The 20,835-nt window shown below is 39.0% G+C and overlaps 2 long non-coding RNA genes, 1 other non-coding gene and 1 pseudogene across 4 annotated transcripts; 3 read left to right on the top strand and 1 right to left on the bottom strand.

Moving 5' to 3' along the window:
- Window positions 1–225: 225 nt before the first annotated feature.
- LOC109133489 (uncharacterized) lies at window positions 226–1,978 on the bottom strand. Of its 2 annotated transcripts, XR_015558986.1 has the most exons (4): window positions 1,745–1,947; window positions 1,561–1,602; window positions 1,310–1,341; window positions 226–863 (listed from the first exon to the last, which is right to left on the bottom strand). It is a non-coding gene; the product is annotated as an uncharacterized LOC109133489 (long non-coding RNA). The 2 variants fall into 2 exon arrangements; XR_002038617.2 differs by having other exon boundaries at window positions 226–1,341; window positions 1,745–1,978.
- Window positions 1,979–2,652: 674 nt separating this feature from the next.
- LOC147942650 (uncharacterized) lies at window positions 2,653–18,737 on the top strand. The gene is made up of 2 exons (XR_015559099.1): window positions 2,653–2,878; window positions 18,319–18,737. It is a non-coding gene; the product is annotated as an uncharacterized LOC147942650 (long non-coding RNA).
- LOC147942651 (small nucleolar RNA R71) lies at window positions 15,516–15,622 on the top strand. The gene has a single exon (XR_015560545.1). It is a non-coding gene; the product is annotated as a small nucleolar RNA R71 (small nucleolar RNA).
- A 640-nt stretch (window positions 18,738–19,377) lies between the features above and the next one.
- Window positions 19,378–19,979, top strand: LOC109133484 (S-protein homolog 4-like; annotated as a pseudogene).
- The last annotated feature ends 856 nt before the right edge of the window (window positions 19,980–20,835 follow it).

The following is a 20,835-nucleotide window of genomic DNA, read 5'->3' as shown; positions in this document are numbered from 1 at the left end:
TTGTAGTTGTTTACGTAATTTATATAAGTTTAGTGCTATGTGTTATAAACTAACTAGTATTCAACATGTACTACGTACCGGAAACTCACTTACTATTTATATCAAATTCATATGTGCTATATAATTACATATACGGTGTAATTCTTCATCTCTTTTTCAACTTCTTGAATACATAGAACTAAATAACGAAAGAGAGTTCATGAAAGATATAATATGTTTTGGATCAAGAAGTTAAATCACAAAACTCCAAATAAACAAGTGTCTCCAAGACATGAACGCTTCAACTCAATGTAGAAGAAGTTGACGGTTGACCACACTGTCCAAACATAATTTATGACATCATGACTGAAGGTTTTGTTGTTAGGTTGAGAAGATTTGAGCTTTATGTCATGTTAACATTCTTGAAAGGCTTCTCCTTTGGCGTAAAAATTAAAATCTATGTCGTGTCAGCAAACCGCCAAGACATTTCTGTTTATCTATGTGCTCTTCATGCAGCTTCCATTAATGCTTCTTCATTTACCTTTCTTGTATTCCCAATTTCCCTCTTTTTCTTCCTTAACTTTTGTATCTCATTGTCAAATCTGCTTTATGAAAGACAATTTTTACATGTTTTGAAGGAAAAAACTATAGACAAAATAAATAGACCATCAAGGTAATTAGGTCATCTCCAATGCAAAGAAACCCTCATGGTATCCCTACATTACTTTAGTTATAGAATTTGTTTCTTTTTAAGTTAAGAGACTCTTTACTATTAACTAAAATTTGATTCCTCCAATGGTAGAAACCTATATGGGTTTCTGTACAATCTTCTTACAATAGTTTAGTCGAGACTATTTTTCCAGCCCAATTTCGTCGCCTTTGATCTGCAGCAAACCATCATCTCACTACAAAGCTTCCAAAACGTAAGGAACATGAACAAAAAGAAGCAACAGACGTGTTAAGTGGAAGGAACAAAACCCTTTGAAGATGTTAACACAGAGATGCTTCATTGCTTCTCTCTGATCAATCTTTGATATAAGTTCTCATAGCCATTAAAAATCAGAACTTCAATTCTCAACGTAGAGAGGGTAGAGAAGAAAATACAAACTAAGCAAATACCCAAAATCCTAAACACAAACTGATTCAGCTACCTTCTATGTAAAAATCTAACAAAACATCTAAGAATATCATTCTCATAATTAAACAAAAATAACAAGTTAAGGTCAGTATAGTTCTAAGTTACAAGCTCAAATCAAACTGATTCACCTACTTAAGCTACTATGTCGCTACACTGACTTCAACTTCGACCAATTTTAAAAGCAAAACTTACTGTCTACAAACTTACAACTCTGCCCGCTGTCCCTGCAAGTAAATATTATCGCTGGTCAAGAAAAGAAATATACTTTTGCACTATGTGCCTAGTTAGGAGTTTTAAGACAAACATGATGCACGCTAGCTAATTAGAGCATAAGAGTGTCGAATGATAACATAACCACTACAGAATCATGTGATCACATTATCTTAGTATCTTACATTTGGTTATGCGCAGTTGGAAGCTAAAGAGGAAAAACTAGTGTTTACCTTGAGGTGTGATTCTTCAAGTTCGATTGTCAACAACTGTTCCTGAAATCACATAACATTTATTAGGAAAATGCGAAGAAAAAGAACGAGGGGAAGTTCGAAAGAGTAAATGAATAAAAAAAACAAAACAATTTCAATAGATGAACACACAAATTATCCTTAAAAATGGTAATAAGTAAAATACCTAGTACTGGAGAACTCAAAGAGCTTGCCAGACTTGAAGAAGATAATAACAGCAACCTCGCCGGCATTTTCATCTGCCACCTCGCCGTCGTTTTCATCCGCGAGAGAGACGAGAGAAGACGAAAGAGACGAAGAAGATCGTCCAAATTTTTTTCCCCTTGTCTAAAATTTTTAACCAATCAAAAACTGACACGTAAGCGTCTCTTACCATCTCTTTAGAGCAAGCACATCGGTTGAGACTTTTTTTTGGTCCCTCACATTTAATAATAATATTTAGAAGAGAATCGATACAACCAAAGTCTCGACAAATTTTTGTTCTAACCCTAGAGAAAATAGAACATCCAATGAGAACGTAACACGCGTCGAAGTGGACGACCAAAAAACGTCCCGAATGAAGATACAATTCTTCAAATTTGGGCTTTTTTTATTTATTTTAAATCCAAAAAAAACGGGGGACGGCCCAAATCATCACCGATGCACATGGTCTTAAAGCTCCCTTTTCAGAGACGATTCTTCACATTTTATTTCTTTTTGAATTATTTTTAGCCTTTTTTATAAGAAATTCCCACTTCAGGGCCCCGTTGGAGATGCCCTTAGTAATTATATAAATAGGGAAAGAGAAGAACAAAAAATGCCATACACATGAGAAGATAGTGATTATACCTTTTCATGATGGTATGATAAGGTATCATGTCTTTTGTAATGGTTGTTGGTGTTTGATATTGAATTTTTTGTCATCTTCCTAAAAGCAAGAAGGGAGATTAAAGTGTTCGACAAATTTTTTTAATAAAAAAACTGCTTTAAATATTTCAGAAAAATAAAGAAGTAGATGAAATAGTGATTTCCTTGTATTTGACGGAATAGCTTCCGATCCACTCTATTTAATCTATGATGTGGCTCACCTAACTCATCATAATTCAAAAGAAATAAAAACTTCATGAGGATCATGGTCTTCAGTGGTGATTGTTATTAGAAGGTTAAGAACTTAAAAAAAAATGGAGGGAAAGAGATACACCATTATACTATGAAGGGAATAAAGAGAAGATCAAGAGAGAATTTGGATTTAAATAGGACACAGTCGGTTGTAAATCAGCTTTAAACGTGTGGAGTCGTTGGTGGGAGTAAAATTAGAGAGGTATAATTTTTTACAACTTTGTTTATATGTAACAAAAAATATTCTAGAAAGCTGAGATTTTTATGGGTTTTTTTGCTTACTAACTTCTTTTTCATTTAGTCTCATTTAGAGGGTTTCAAACCCTTTGAGAAAATTGAGAATACCGGGAATATCTTCGTTTTTTTTTGCTAGATTTGGATAGAATATTTTCTGTTACAAATGAAAGATTGTGTTTTAGCGATAGATTTTAACCTAGTTCATCCAATTTTGAGTCGCCGTCGTAGTTGTTTTGAGCATTATTGAATATTTCAAGAGTGCCTTTTGGGTTTCTGGTCATGGAGTGTGAAAAAATAGAATATGCTCTTGACAAAGCGTTAAAAGAGATGTCTTTGGAGGATGAAAATCCAATTGTCTTGAAGGATCACCCTAGATTTAGCTTGAGTGTGAGAAATGAATGCAACATCATTGGTCGCTTGCTCTCTCCGGAGAACCAAAAATGTCAAGTATGATTCACGAGATGCCAAGGATATGGCGAGTGTATAATCGAGCAAGAGGAATAGCGTTACCAGATGACAAGTTTCAGTTCATCTTGATTCAAAAACTGATCTACAAGCAGTTCTGGGGGCTGGAGCTTGGTCTTTTAACGACTAGAGCATGACAATAGAGAGATGTATTGCAAATCCACCTTCCGACTACTTAAAGATTCTTTCGATTTGGATCCATCTGAGGAATATCCCGATTAATTATAATAAGGCTGACACAATTCGAGAGATTGCGGAGCATTTGGGTCAGGTCACTGATGTAGCTTTTGACCCTTTGAAGCCACAAAGCAGGGATATGTCTCGGTAAGAGTTTTGTTTGATGTTAGTCAACCTTTGAAGAATTTAAGAGAGGTCCAAATCCCTAATGGAGATGTTATCAAAATTGGTCTAGAGTATGAAAAAATCAGTCGTCACTGCTATCAATGTCACTGCCTCACTCATGACAAGGATCATTTTCCTTTCAATCCTTCTAACCAGCAAATAATTGCTACGGGAGGTTTTGAAGTTGCTAAGATCATCCCCAGCCGCTTGATACTGAAGATTAGCAAAGACGATCCCTTGTATGGAGTGATAACTCATGAAAATCTTGACATTGATTTGGTTTCTGGAAAACCAAAAATTGCAAAAGCTGTCCTGGATGAAATGCGACAATACTTATGTGTTGCTGATCCCAAATAAAAGAAGATTCATGCTTAGAGAGTCAGGCGTTCTGTGTGGGACTTAGCTGGAGACTCTCAAGGAAAAAAACTTTGCTGTGTTTGGAAGCACCACCAAAGTTCACCATAGATGTGGACAAAGGGAAATGTCTAATTATTGATTTTGAGGGAGTAGGGGACCACAAAAGTGGAACTGAAAAGGAGATTATTGGGGCGATACAATCTAGTGTTGCAATGACAAGGATCTCCCAGCCAGCTCAATCCTTTTCTACCTCTTTTTGCGAGTGCTACTAAGCATGGTAATGGTTCGACGGATCCGAGAGTTAGGTTCTTAGATGGCTCCACCAGGACCAGAACTAAGCATACTAGCAAAAGCATACGTCCCTAACAGTGGAGAAGGAAAACTCAGGCTGCACGAAAGGAGAATGATACAGTGGAATTGAGGGTGACATATGAGATCAGAGATGTATGAGAGGGTGTTCGGTCCAAGGGCAAATCCTTTGCTGCAATGGAAGCTTCACTGAAGATGACCAAAACTAGTCAAGGAAAGGTGATTATACATGAGGAACTGCCGACGCAATCATGAGTTTTATGAGTTGGAATTGTCAAGGAGACGAAGAACTCCAACACCTATGTGAAGAATGTTCAGAAGGGTTGGGATATGAGAACTCTCATTGAGTTGAGCCGATAGGACTTAGTGTTGGTTTGGCTTAATTATGGAAGAGAGCGTACAAGGTTGAAGTTATCAGCTCAGATAGTCATATTATAGACATCAAAGTGAAATTGGGATCAGTTTTTTTTGTTTCGTTTCCTTTGTCTATAGTGATTCGGTATGTAGTCTACACTAGATTTTTTGGGACAAGCTAATTGACCTCAATGAACTCCAGGATAACACAAAGAAGCTTGGTGGACCATCACATGTGGAAGCATCGTTCTATTCCTTTCAGAATATGATCAGTGACTACCATCTACAGGAGGTTCCAAGCATTGGGAATAAGTTTTCTTGTGCTGGGGAAAGAAATAGAGTCTGGATTCAGGCTCAGACTGAATATCTTGACCACATTGGGTCTGATCATCGGCCTTTACTTACTCGATTTGTGAATGATAACGCCTCTCGTTTAGGGCGGTTTATGTTTAATAAGCTTTGTATATAAAAACCGGATTTCTATAAAATAGTGAGGAATGGTGGCTACAAGGAGTAGCTATAGGACAAGTCTCGGTGATGAATAGACTTGCAGAATGTAGGCGATCTATATCAAGGTGGAAAAGAATGTATAAACAAAATTCCAAGAACCGTATCAATATGCTGACTGCTACACTTGAAGATGAAGGCACAAAACAACAACCTAACTTTGCAATCTTGCGTGAAGTGAGGCGAGAATTGGCAGAAGCTTATAAAGAGGAGGAAGTATATTGGAAATCAAGAAGAAGAGATAGTTGGTTACGAGAGGGAGATAGAAACACAAAATTCTTCCACGGTAGTGTGCAAAGGAGAAGAGCACAAAATCGCATCGTATCTCTCTTTGACAAGAATGGTGTGGAACAGTATAATGAATGATCTAAAGGAGAGGTGGTGGTGGATTATTTCCGTTCAATGTTCTCCTGTAGTAATCCGTCTTTTATTTACTGAAGCTTTAGATGGGATGATACCATGAGTAACAAATGCAATGAATTTGGAACTTACAAAACCAGTTTTAGGTGAAGAGATTAAGCGTGCAGTTTTCAGTATTAGAAACGCCTCAGGGGCGGACACGTCAGGGGAGGATGGCATGTCAAGTCACTTTTATCAAGCGTATTTTGACACTGTTGGGCCGCAAGTAATCTTTAAGGTCCAACAGTTTTTTAAATCTTGTGTTCTGCCTTCTGAATGGAACTTTACTCAGATTTGTCTAATCCCAAAGCGGCCAAACCCAACTCGTATGACTGATCTCCGACCCATCATTCTTTGCTTAGTTATCTACAAGATTATCTCCAAAGTTTTGTGTACTCGACTGAAACAGTTTCTTCTAGAGATAGTATGTGACACTCATGGCGCTTTTGTATCGGGACGCCTCATCTCTGACAAGATTCTTCTAGCTCATGAGTTAGTCCATGCTTTGAGGACTAATTCAACTTGTGATGAGGACTTTATAACCATCAAAACAGATATGTCCAAGGCTTATAATCATGTAGAGTGGAGCTTTCTGGAGGATTTGTTGATCCGCCTGGGTTTTGATATGACATGGGTGCAATATATAATTTCATGTGTTAGATCAGTTTCTTATTTTTTCCTTGTTGATTGCATAGTGCATGGTTTCTTTAAACCAGAGAGAAGTCAAGGAGACCCTTTTTCACCATTTTTGTTCATATTATGCGCTAAAGCATTAGTCCATATCATGAATAAGGCAGAGAGTGAAGGTCACCTAACTGGTATGAGACTCACACTGGAGTGCCTGTCAATTCAACATTTATTATTTGCATATGACAGCCTATTCTTATGTCAGGCCAACTTGAAGGAATGCTCTAAGTTGTTGGCTTGTCTTAAGTTGTATGGAAAGGCCTCTGGCTAAGAAATCAATTTCCAGAAGTCAGCGATAACATTTGGGAAGAAGATGGATCCAATTATGAGAAGGGTAATTGGTCTCTTCACGGGAATGGAGAAAGAAAGGGGAGCTGGTAAATACTTGGGCTTACCAGCATCTTTCAGTGGATCAAAAAGGGAGCTGTTAAGTTTTATTATGGATCGACTCAAATCACGCTTGGGAGGATGGTATGAAAAATAAACTATCTTTGGGTGGGAAAGAGGTCTTACTAAAATCAGTAGCCATGGCATTACATGTGTATGCCATGTCATGTTTTAGATTGACAAAACACCAATGCAAACAAATCATGAGTGTTATGGATTCTTTCTGGTGGAATGAGAGTGAAGACAAATAATATGCATTAGGTGTCCTGAGAGAAGTTATGTAAGTCAAAGGCTCAAGGAGGTATGGGCTTTCGGGATATTGGGCGTTTTAACCAAGACCTCCTGGTCAAGCAAGCATGGAGGCTTTTGGATTGCCCTACTTCTTTGTTGTCACGGTGTATAAAGCATAATACTATGCTAATACAACGTTTTTGGAAGCAAAGGTTGGCTACAGACCGTCTTATGAATGGAGAAGCATATTATTTGACAGGAAGCTTTTGGAGAAGGGTCTTTTGAACTCCATTGGAAATAGATTAATAACTCTGTTTGGTTAGATAAATGGCTCTTTGATGGTCAACCAAGGTGACCCTACAACAAAGAGCGGATGATGAACATTAGCCTGCAAGTCTCTTCTCTTATAACATCTCAGGGGGCGTGGAACATGCAATTCTTGAATCAATTGTTTTTACCAGGTGATATTACTAAAATTTTCTTGTTTTCCCCAGAGGCTAATTTATCGGATAAACTAGTGTGGGCTTATATAAAAGATGGGAAAAATTCAGTCAAGAGTAGTAATTAGTTGCTAACGCAAGATGCAGAGATAGCGGGGGCGGAACTAACTTTTGAGCAGGAGACAAATGGACTCGAGGAATAGATTTAAAAAATAGCCACAGCCCCTAAGAGACATTTTTTTATGGAGAATGTTATCTGAGGCTGTTGCCGTTGCAGTTTTTTTGCAAAAACATTGTCTCCAAGTTAATCAGGTTTGTCAACTGTATCGGGTTGAGGAGGAAACAATTTTTCATGTCCTGTTTACTTGCCCTTTCCTGCAGCGAGTATGGATTGCAACATCCTTACCTAAGCCTACAAATGGTGTTGCCTCTTTGGTTTCAGAGAATATCACCCTCTTGTTGGGACTATGATAACATGATTTTCACCCAGGGTATCAATTCCCTATGCAGTTGTAGTACAAAGGGTTATCAATCTAAATGGTTGTTTATGCTAGTAGGAAGGATGCAATCAGAACAATGCAAGTCAAGCCAAGCAAAAGATGGTTTTGATCTAACAATCCTAGAATAAATAAAGAAAGAATATAAACAAGAAACCACACGATCTAAACACTTGATGCAAGCATTCGAGTACATGATCAGGTGGGGTGATCGAGTAAGCAAAGACGGTATGAACAACTCGAGGTGTTTCTCGAAGCAGGTGATCATGTACCTGTTCGGGTAATGGATCGAGTGATGAATAAAATGCAAGCAATTAAAATACGAAAGCTTCTAAGATGGGGTAATCGAATCCTAAGCGTTCCTGACCAATACATATGTCTTACATGTCTCAAGCAAATATTCCCTAGACAATGAATCTCTAAAACCATGTCAAAACACTCTAATAGAAACATTCAACCTTGATCACTCCCCTACCCAACTATCATTGGAGAAACATGACCAAGCAGGCAATAAGAACCGATTCATTATTGTCAATAAACCACTTACTCATCTAATCTCTTAGGCTAAGTGAGTAAATCTCTAGTATTGGTTGGTTCAAGCATTTCATCTACACCTCTCGGTGGTAAAACACCTTAGATCTAATCTCACCCTCTCGGTTTGTTGACAACATTAAGAACACCAACCTAGAAGGGAATCTATAAAACATATACAATCAAACTAAGACATCCTAACCGATCAAGAACACAAAATCATTTATCCCATCCCTAGAAACTTTGCTACACTACTCGGAAATCATAGCAAGAAACATAAAAGCATATATGAACGAAAATTGCATGGTGTTAAAAGATAGAGTAGAGAAATAAGAGTACAAAGTAGAAATCTAAAGAAATGACAAAAAGATATAAAATAAATCCTAACAAAAAGTGAAAAGTGTTTTGAGTCGCTCAGTCCTCTCACAGAAGCTCTCGCTCTCTGGTTTTTGGGTCTGCGGCGTGCTCGTTTGCGAGGAAGGAGAGGGGGGGGGTTTATATATGGAAACCCCTTTAACCTAGCTTCCCAGTCCTACCCGAGGGTCTACTCGATGGGGTACACAAGTAGGTCGGGTTACTCCTCGGGTAGATCTTCGGACTGTTCTTCCAGCTCGATTGCTCCTTCAGGTACATGCTTGGATTTGTCCTTGTTTCTCCCCATTTTAGGCTCTAAAGCACCTGTTTTCATCCTAAGTATGCAAATGGAAGAATGCAACACCCTAAATGGCCTAAAAGTGAATTCCTACAGTTAATGACCTAAAAATGCTAAGGTAAGGGTATAAACAATGCAAAATATGGACAAAAAAGGATGCTAAAAACATGTAAATTAGAGAGTTATCAGACCCCCAAACTTAAATCTTGCTAGTCCTCTAGCAAGGAAGTAGGAGGGTGCGGGTTAAAAACGGGGACTCATAACCTTTATATGCTAAGCGAAGGATTCAAGTTATAGTCTTTAAAGATAGTTTAATAGTGCTAAGATCAATCAACATACTTACAAATATTTTTCTATGCTTATTACCATGCATCGATCTAGTTCAACCTAAAATAAAGAACATCTCTTTCACATTCATTTAAGTATTTGGCGAATTCTTGCAAATGTAAGGTGAATCAAGCTCAATCGGTTTCAAGGGAAGGCTTTTTGGTAAGGTGATTTCAAACAAATTCTTTGGGTGGTTTTCTCTCAAAAGAAGGAATGCTTGACAGTTGTGAAAACTATCTAAAATTGAGAACAATTTGGGCATACAAAGCTTAACTCTTGATAATCTACCCTTTTCTCAGTCACCTTTTTTTATTTATTTAACCTTCCCCTAGATTTAAACTATCCACAACCTTGATTTTAACTCTTTTTTTTTTGTAATCCCTAAGGTTTAAACTTTAAACTTTAAACATCTAGCTCATTTTTTTTTCTTTTCTTTCTTTGCTAAACTCCTAATATGCATATTTTTCTTTCTTCTTTTTCTAGGAGACTAGCAAGATGTTTTTTTTTTTTTTACTAAGAGACTTAGAGCTACTTGATTCTAACCTTAGGGACTTCTTTTCTTCTTTTCTTTTATTCCTTAACCCAACCCAAATAAACATGCTAACCACCTATCTTTCAAAACCGATTCTATTAGCTAGTTCAAATTCTAACTTAGCTAAATCAAGAGGCAGTTCTTTGTCGTTCTCAATACTCCCAAGGTTTCACAACCTATAGCACAATGAAAAAGGCATCACTCAACAATTCACAACAAGGTTTGAAAGAAAGGTTTGGGTTCAAGGGTAGGGAAAAAAAATCGGGTTAAATGAAAAGATTGGTAAAAATGGAGTGCTAATCCGAGTTTAGAGTTACCATGAGCAAGTATTCAAATTCCATAAGCAAGATAGTTTAAGTTCAAATTAAGTCTAATAATATAGAGATGTTCCAATGTTCAAACAAGTGGAGGAAGCATTCAAAGGACACAAGGTTCTAAGAAAACATTTTTCATTTTTTCCCAAATATTGATCTAGCAACAATGAACTGTGATTAAGGGCTATAGCTTCAATCCTAAGGTTTGATTTTAACGAAGGTGGTTTTAATCATTGTCCCCTAAGATGCATATGCAACAATCCTATATGAAGCAAACTAGACTCAATCCTAATATGTAAATACAACTACATGAACACTTTTTTTTTTTTTTTTTAAATTTTTCAAATCTTTTTTGGGTTTTTCAATGCACATAGATGCAGACTCAAATGAATAAAACTAGCATGCAAAAACTTGAAATAAGAAAATTAAGAAAATGAAACACAATGTTATAAATATTCTAGGACCCTCCCCCAAACTTAAATTACACAGTCTCTGTGTAAATAAAAGTCAGAAAAAGAATCCAAGAATCACCGGCCCTGTGTAAATACACAGTCGCCAACGTGTAGCCAGGGTCGTCACCGGCTTCAGCAGGTGCCGGTATTTGCTCGTCAGAGAGCTCAGTGATATGTACGGACGACTTGCTCGGACCAGCATCCGAGGGTTGATCGTGGGGGGCATCGCGTAGCTCATCGGGTAGGGCATCAGGTAATACGACGGGTGTGGTGGAAGAGGTCCAGAGTGATCAACCGGATAGCCACTCGCAGGGTGCATTGAATATGGCATCGTGTAAGGCATCTGGTACGGCTGAGGGAAGAGACCTGAGTAATCACCCGATTGTGTGCTCGATGGGTGCATCGGATAAGGCATCGTGTATCCCATCGGGTTAGGCATCAGATGGGCGTCTGAATGGCATCTCCGCGGTAGTTCAGGTCTTGTGACATCCTTCTCAGCTTGGGGCTCGTAGGATGATGCTATGTGAGATTCTGGAGGTGTCAGTCCTCGAATTCCTCCTAGCGGTCCGCTTCTCCCCATCCATGTTGGTGCGTATGGCGAGGTAGGAGCTGAGGCACAGCTTGCCTTGTCTTGCAGCTCCTTGATCTGACCTCCCATCATCTTCACTGAACCGGTAAGATCCTTAACCTTTCTCACCAAAAACTTGTTCATTCTCTTCAGCCACCCGATCCTCTTGTGGGCTTTTCTCACTCTAATGACTTGTTTTTGAGAGCAAGCATACTCCTCAAAGTCAAAGTCTTCCGAGCTATCTCCCTGTCCTTGCCCGGTTGTCTCTCCCTTTTCAGTTTTGGATTATTCGTCCTGATTGTACAGCTCCTCCAAAGGTGGTGCAAAGTCGATGTTGTCCCCCAGCCGGACCTTGGTGCACATTACATTGGGCAAGATTATTTGGGTGGCGTCGGCGGTTGGATGGACAAACTTGAAGAGTAGCATGTCGTTTGGCTTCTCATAAGCCAAGTACCTCGCCATCGTGAGGTAGTCGATATCCAGCCATCTCGGATCGTGTACCACCCCCTTCAAAGGTACATCGCAGGCCACCAAAATTGGTGAGACCAGTCCTCCAATGGAGATCTCTTTGCCCCCTTATCTTCTCTTCTTAGCCGATGACTTGAGGTAGAGGAACTGATCGAGCAGCACAAATACCATACTAGTATCCGCAACATCTCCTACTAGCGGTGTCCCATCCCTAGCATTTTCTAACACTCCACACAATGCAATGTCTAGCAGTTGGAGCTCATGATCATTCACATTTCCAGTCTCTTTTCTAGCAAAAAGAGTGCATGCGAAGGACTTGTGAAAATACTTCAAAACAGGGCTCCTTATTTGAGCGGATTTGGAGCTTTTGGACTTGTAGGGGAGCTTGTCTCCTATTTTCAGCCATAGGGACCTCATTTCTTCCTTGCTCACCTCCATTCCTTCTCCACTCCCAGCTTTGAAACCATACAACTTCTCCATCTCCTTGAAAGTAAGCCGGTACTCCTTGTTTGGCACGGAGAAGGTGATGAACCCGATCCCCCCATCGGGTAGTAGGGTCCGGTGGTCCTCAACGTAGTGCAACATTAGTGTTGAGAGAAAATGGATCGTCTCCTCCTAATAAGCTTCAAGTTGGGCTCGCATCATATGGCCCAGGTGGCACATGTCGAACAAGAACTCGACATCTCTTGCGATGCCCAATTGCTTCATCGTTTCTCGGTGAGGGTAGCGGGTACCAACGAAACTCATCTTGCGGAAAACCTTGAAGAGATTTGTGTAGTTTCCACCTCTTTCTGCTTCAGCCTCCGCGAGGCTTGTCGTGTGCGTTCTCTCTGCTCCACCTCTCGCTCACGGTTCTCCTCCTCTGTGTCTCGATCCTCTTCCTCATCTGCTCTCTCAGCCACTCTCTCAGCATTTTTAGAGGCTGGTCTCTTCCCTCTTGCAACCGCAGCTCTGCTACTTACCCGCGACGTTTGGATCTCCTCTAGCTCTCCTCCACCAGCGTCATAATCGACCTCCATAGGGTCGGTAACAGTTCTCTTGGACGTAGACAGTTCCCTACGTCGAGGAGATCAGCGAACAGCACTAGCCACCGGACTTGGTGTGTGAACTCGGTGGTCTACACAATCGGTTGCTCGAGCACCGGATTGGGTGACGGATCGGGTTGAGCATCGAATAGGAGAAGCGAAACGACCAACCAGCGGTTGGGAATGCAGAACGCTTCTTCTTACTTGGGTTTCTCGAGGTTTGACGGCATCACCTCCGGATCTAGCAACAGCAGAGGTTGATCTTCTTCCCTTCCTTTGGTAGGTTTTCATGTTTGGTTCCATTATCGAATCCTTGAGAAGAAAGAAAAGCTAAACTTCGAGATTAATAGGGTTAGTTCCCAAAAATCAAAGATCACTCGAGTTTGAGAGAGAATAGAAAGTAGGAAAACAAAAAGCTTTTAGGGTTGAAAGACTTATAAGTTTGTGCTAATGAGGGAGAAGGGTTCGAATCCCTTTAAATAGAGTAGGGTTATCAATTTGGGCTTCACTGAGAGTGGGCTTGGTTTGTGGAATTCGGACTCCACTCGCCACCCGAGTAGAGACACGATCAGGCGTGTCGAGTACGGTGTTGGGTTGACCCTCAAGTTCCTCAAATTTTCCTTTTTCACTTTCCTTTTTTTATTTTTATTTTTTTATAAATAAATAAATAAATATGCAAAAATAGAAAATTAAGAAGAATAAATAGATAAAACTTAAAACAAAATAAAGGATACCTTTGGGACTTCCTCCCATGTAAAGCTTGTTTAAAGTCACTTAGCTTGACTCTTCATACTCCTTAAGCATAGTATCTAGGAGGGAGAGGTTCTGGAATCCTCTCCACTGTAGCAGGCTGATTCAATTGATTCTCCAAGTCTTGTCCAGGTTCCACAGCAAATGTGGTGTTGACTTCTTCAAGATGTTTGACTTTTCTCTGCTTTGTCTTAATGGAAAAAGCTTGAACGTCAATAGTTGGCCTCTTAATTCCCTTTTTGACATAAAACTCCATCTTAAAGTGCTCCCCATGCTCAATTCTGATCTTGCCTTGCTTCACCTCAATCACTGCATCTACTGTTGCCAAGAATGGTCTCCCCAAGATCAGCGGATCGTCTGGTTCTTTATCCATATCAAGGATCATGAAATCAGTAGGGATTTCCACCGTTCCAATCCTGAGAGGCAAATTTCTAGGATCCCAATCGGATGTCTGATTGTTCTATTAGCTAGAGCCAAATACAAACTACTCAGTTTGAAACTTCTGAAACCCATCTTGTTGGCAACTAACAGTGGCATGATGCTGACGGAGGCTCCTAGGTCGCACAAGCAATTTTTGAAAATCCGAAGTCCTATCGAGCATGGCAAAGTAAAAGAGCCAGAATCTCCAATTTCTCTTCCATTCACAGCTCAGGATCTAAGCACACTCCACTCCTGAGAATCTCATACCCAATATCCTTGACAACCTCCTTAACCTCAATCTCCAACTGAGCTGCCTCCTTGGTGATTTCCTCTTGAAGCTCGTGTGGTGGCAAAAGTTTAGGAGGTCGAGCTTTACGATTGGCCATACGCTCTGCAAGTGCCTCCAGTTGGATGTCAAGGGCAGCATTAAACCTTTCCTCTAGTTCCTCTTCTGCTGTTACAAGTAGTTGAAGTTGATCTGTCATCTGAACATCTACTAGATATATCGTCCGATCACCATCATCGGGTTCTGCCTCTGGTGGTTCTTCGATTTGTGATTCTCGAACTAGTGTTTGATCATCAAATTGATCAGTCTCCTCGAGTGAAGGCTCGGGTTCATACTCGTATATGTAGTACTTGGCCTCATTTACCCCATAGTGATCCATATCCTCCCCATATTGATCATCACTGTCCCCAGTTAGGTAATCCTCATAGTCATCATCAAGGAAGATGGCTTGGGCAGTGGCATAATCCTTTGGGTTCTGAACAGCTTTACTTGGAAGCTGGTTGATTTTTGGAGCTAGTTGGTTGTTGTGGTGGCCCTCTAGGTACCTCAGCTTAGTATTGAGCGAATCATACTTGGCAGTCAAGTCATTGTATCCAGAATCGATCTTGTTGCTCATCTCCACAAATCGTTTTGCGGTGTCCATAGTGGCGGATGCCTGATTTTGAATCATCTGCTGAATTAGGCCGCGTAGTTTAGCGTCTTGGGATTGGTTCTGTGGGCCTTGTTGTTGTTGGAATCCAGGTGGGGCCATGGGTTGGTGGTAATTTCTATAATACTGCTGCTTAGGGGCATAACCTTGATTGTATTGAACAAAAGGCTTATGTTGGACCTGGTTCCCTTGAACTGTTGATGGGTAGGTTTGGTCTTGAGGATTGGCAACATTCCGGTTACGGTAAGACAGATTCGGATTCGGCTTGTAGTTGTTGTACTCTTTGTTGTAACCTCCTTGGTTGTTGATGTAGTTCACATCCTTTATTTGAAAATTCTCCCCATCTTGTTGTAAAAACTGCTCTTCCTCTGATAATGCATGAACATGCTGCTGCTGGCTGAGTATTTTTTTCGAGCTTGTCATTGAGGGCTTTCATATCCCTATTGTACTTGGCATCTTTCTCTCCTGTAGATCGCACAGTACGATCATACTCCTCATTATAATGCCCATCAGATTGAGCCAAGTTCTTCACTAGGTCTCAACCTTCATCAACATCCTTGTTGAGGAAGTTACCATTGCTTGCGGTGTCTAGCAACATTCGTATCTTGGGGACCACTCCTCTGTAAAGTGTACTCAGCAATGAAGCATTGCTAAAGCTATGATGAGGACATCTGGTAGTGTATCCCTTGAAACGTTCCCAAACTTCACTAAACGTCTCATTGTTCTTCTGAATAAAGCTGGAAATGTCATTTTGCAGCCTTGCGGTTCTGGAGTTGGAGAAGAATTTGGCTAAAAACGCCTTCTTGCACGCTTCCCAGGTGGTGATGGACTCCTTGGGGAATGATTTCTCCCAGAGGTGCGCTTTGTTTCACAAGGAAAATGGGAAAAGCCGGAGTTTGAATCTATCCTCACTAACTCCATTTATCTTTGTGAGGCTACAGTGCCTATCAAATTCATCTAGATGATCCAATGGGTCCTCCATTGGCAATCCATGAAACTTGTTGCTTTGAATCATCTGGATGAGACTACTCTTGATCTCAAAATTGTTGTTCTGGACAACAGGTGGATCAATGCCATTCCTTTGAGTATGAGTAGATGGAGCATCTCCTGCTCCTATGTTGGTCCTTGCTTAAGGAGCTAGTGGACCGTTCCGATTGTTCATTGTCTCTTCAATGGTTGCTGGTTGCGGTTGTTGAACTTGTTGTTGTCGAAGTAACCGTGGTCTGTCGATGTTGTCGATGAATGGACTCAGGTTTTGTTTACCCTTGGATCGTGTTTGCTTGCACAAGTAGGCGACCGAGTGTGTACACGAGGGTCAACCCGATCCATGTGATCGAGTGATGGGTCGGGTGGGTGCTCGGGTTGTACCTGAGATTCAAAACCAACAAACACGAAACCAAACAAGTCAGATGCCGAACCAATATGGATAAAAGAACTTGATCTAACAAGTGCTGAAATCCGAAACGTAGCAAAATTAAATTCAACCAAATGGCAACGACGCCAAATTGATAACATGATTTTCACCTAGGGTATCAATTCCCTATGCAGTTGTAGTACAAAGGGTTATCAATCTAAATGGTTGTTTATGCTAGCAGGAATGATGCAATCAGAACAATGCAAGTCAAGCCAAGCAAAATATGGTTTTGATCTAACAATCCTAGAATAAATAAAGAAAATATATAAACAAGAAACCACACGACCTAAACACTCGATGCAAGCATTCGAGTACATGATCGGGGGGGGGGGGGGTGATCGAGTAAGCAAAGAAGGTATGAACAACTCGAGGTGTTATTCGAAGCAGGTGATCGTGTACCTGTTCGGGTAATGGATCGAGTGACGAATAAAAATGCAAGCAATTAAAATACAAAAGCTTCTAAGGATGGGGTAATCGAATCCTAAGTGTTCCTGACCAATATAGATGTCTTACATGCCTCAAGCAAATATTCCCTAGACAATGAATCTCTAAAACCTTGTCAAAACACTCTCGTGATAGAAATAATCAACCTTGATCACTCCCCTACCCAACTCTCGTTGGAGAAACATGACCAAGCAGGCAATAAGAACCGATTCATTATTGTCAATAAACCTCTTAGTCATCTAATCTCTTAGGCTAAGTGAGTAAATCTCTGGCATTGGTTGGTTTAAGCATTTCATCTACACCTCTCGGTGGTAAAACACCTTAGATCTAATCTCACCCTCTCGGTTTGTTGACAACATTAAGAACACCAATCTAGAAGGGAATCTATAAAACATATACAATCAAACTAAGACATCCTAGCCGATCAAGAGCACAAAATCATCTATCCCATCCCTAGAAACTTTGCTACACTACTTGGAAATCATAACAAGAAACATAAAAGCATATATGAACGAAAATTGCATGGTGTTAAAAGATAGAGTAGATAAATAAGAGTACAAAGTAGAAATCTAAAGAAATGACAAAATATATAAAAGAAATCCTAACAAAAAGTGTAAAGTGTTTTGAGTCGCTTAGTCCTCTCACAGAAGCTCTCGCTCTCTGGGTTTCGGGTTTGCGGCGTGTTCGTTTTCGAGGAAGAAGAGGGGGGGGTTATATATGGAAACCCTTTTGACCTAGCTTCCCAGTCTTGCCCGAAGGTCTACTCGATGGGGTACACGAGGATAAGGTCGGGTTACACCTCGGGTAGATTTTCGGGTTGTTCTTCTTGCTCTTGGATCCTCCTCGATCGTGTTGGGGTTCAGACTGTTCTTCCAGCTCGATTGCTCCTTCGGGTACATGCTCGGATTTGTCCTTGTTTCTCCCCATTTTAGGCTCTAAAGCACCTGTTTTCATCCAAAGTATGCAGATGCAAGAATGCAACACCCTAAATGGTCTAAAAGTGAATTCCTACAGTTAATGACCTAAAAATGCTAAGGTAAGGATATAAACAATGCAAAATATAGACAAAAAAAGATGCTAAAAACATGTAAATTAGAGAGTTATCAGACTGATGAGAAAAACAGAATTGCATGTGACGATCCGAAATGCTATTCCTTGGATTGTGTGTGGTATTTAGAAGGCGTGCAACTCATCTCTCTGTGCAGCAAAAGCACATGATCACAATATTCAATTAGCTCGAGCTTTGGAGGAAGCTGAGGAGTGGTTGTTATAACAGAACTTCTAGACACAGGAAACAACTATGGAGCAGAGGCGAGTGGTACGATGTCCCCAGCGCTGGAGCAGACCACCAATTGGTTTGTTAAAGTGAAATGTTCATGCTTCATGGATGACAAATACAACTTTTATTGGTGGTGCTTTGATCTTAAGAAACCATGATGGTAGTGCGCTTTTTCATGCTTGAGATGCTTTCAGACCAATGAACAATAGGATTTTAGCGGAGCTTCAATGCATTTTGTGGTGCATACATAGTTTGCAGGAATTGCACATTACATGGTGTGAAATATGGACTGATTGTGGTGTTGTTTTTGCTGCTTTAGAGAACCCGACAGAATGGCCGAAGTACAGAACCCAAATTAAGAAGATTAACCAAGAAAAACAGGTGATGGGGGAGGTGACTTTTAGACTCTCTTCACGGAAAGCCAGTTTTTTGGCCAGGGCGATTGCTTGCATTGTCACGAGGGAGGGGAGGTTTACGTCTATGGGTGGCCCTTCCTGGTTACACGATCTACTCGAGGAGGAACTACACGAGAGTAGGTAAGGTAACGGGAGGTTTACGGTTTCGGCTTGGATAATACCAAGCTTCTTTCTTAATTGAAGTTGTATTGTTTTGGCTCTTATTCCTTTATTTAATTGTGATTACCATTGTAGTATTTTTACGTTGTCTCCTTTCATGATGAATAAAAAAAAGAATGTGGATGAAGACAATAAAAATCTATTTGTTCTAGGTTTAAGAACAGTAATGGGTTTACAATTGCCATTTTTTTTGTTCAGTTACGTAAAACATGGAGATTTGTTCAGTTTTTAACTTTTTTTTCTTTTTTTCACACGATCTTTATGACTGTTTTATTTGTTTTTTAAAAGTAAACATAAATAAAATCTATGTGGCATAATCTTATGGATGTGTGACTTGTGTTTTATAGGATAAAAGATATATATGTTAACTTAATTTGTAAATTTTAGTAATCTTGTAAGAAATTTGAATATAAATATTTATTTAAGATAAGTATGTTTAGTCAAACTTCTTTTGTTAGATTCATGAGTATTATGCACATAGTATAAAATTAATGGATTGGTAACTTTCTTATTAGCTGCATTATAAATACTTCTAAACCTACAAAATATTTTAACAATAATAAAGTCAAAGTCAAAATTTTAAATATTGTAAATACTATATAAGATTATACTCCAAAATAATTTTCTTACCAAAAGTATGTATATACAATTCTTATTTTAAAATAAATATTTTTATAACCCCCAAAAAAAAAAATTATTCATAAATTTACATCTATAAATTAGTAATATTGACTTGACTGGAAAATAAAATACTAACATAAAATAAATACATGAATCTATAAATATAGAACATATATGTTGTTTCCAACCACTCTTACATAATTTACCTAACCATGTCATTCACTAATAAACCTAATTTGATATTGTTGTTTATGATATTTTCGACTCTTATATTTTTTACGTTGTCATTAGATTTGTCAAATGCTCCAGCAGAAGCACCAACTTCGTATGGTGACGGTTGGTTACCTTTCGCCAAAAAACATGTTATAATCATCAACAAGGTAAAAAACAAAGAAATTTTGAATGTACATTGCAAATCTAGCAAAACTGATTTAGGGATGGTCCATATTCCATGGAATGGTACATGGGATTTTAGATTTCATGTTAATTAACTTTTCAAAAACAACAAAATTTCATTGTCATTTTACATGGACTGGAGGCGGATCTCACTATTTTTATATATTTAAAGTATCAAGAGATGATCATGTACATGGGAAATTTCTTGTTTGTAAAGAATGTATATGGGAGGTGGGAAGAGATGATAAAAACCCTATTTGTCGTATTCCTCGTTCTGAGAAAGACAAACCGTATTGTTTCAAATGGGAGGATGGTCCTTGGAAAAAGTTATTGTAATCATTAATTCTATCATATCAATATTGATTGAATAAATAATACCATTTAAATATTTCAATGTTCACAAGCTTTCTTTATTTGAAGTTTTAATAAATATCTACTTGAGCAAATTATTAATTTTAGTAGATAATATTTTTCTATTAAAAAAACCTCCATTCTTTCTAAGAGAGGGTATTGAACTTGTATTTTAAGGTATTTGATGGGATTTTAATATTTTAGGATTTTGCAAGATTCTATTGCTCTTTTTGAAGATGTTTGGTTATTTGTTAGAGTTTTTATATTTTTTTAAAAAATACTTTGGGATATGGATAAATTCTCGTTTCAGATTTTGAGAAATTTTAGGATATTTTATAATAAAAAAAAATTGCTTCTAGAACTCAGATGACGATGATAGATGCTCTCGACTTCTCATCAATTTTTCATGAGACTGACCGTCGTTTGGAAGAAGATGAAGTCTGTAAGAGCCTAAGAAGCAAATGTTAGAGAAAAACCAAAGTGGGAGTATCGAAACATAAGTAAATGATGGAGGTGTTGTCCTTTGTAGGCATTGCTCTAACTTCATTCAACAGACCGTTTGCTATCTTCTCTGCAACATTCTCTGTCCCTCTTTCTCTTTCATCTGTTTCATTTGTTTTATACATAGACACTACATTAGATCCAGGTTCTAAAACATACTACTAACAAATGTATTGATGATTCAAAAAAAATTGTTTACCTGAAGTACAAGCTGCGCAGCTTTCTTCGCTTGAGACTGCAAAAAGAGGTATGTTATGACTCTATGTACATTTCCTATGCTTGAGCGAGCCTTAACTATTTGTGACGCTGAAGTTGCTCATTTGTCGAGTCTCTTGTTCTGTTTTTCACCTGCACTTTTGTTTATATGAACTTTATTATGCTCTTGTTAGTTA

Source organism: Camelina sativa, chromosome 6 (assembly GCF_030686135.1).
Source record: "Camelina sativa cultivar CO46 ecotype springtype chromosome 6, ASM3068613v1".
Taxonomy (NCBI): Eukaryota; Viridiplantae; Streptophyta; class Magnoliopsida; order Brassicales; family Brassicaceae; genus Camelina; species Camelina sativa.
The sequence above is the reverse complement of the archived record's forward strand: the minus strand, read 5'-3'. Positions and strand labels throughout refer to the sequence as shown.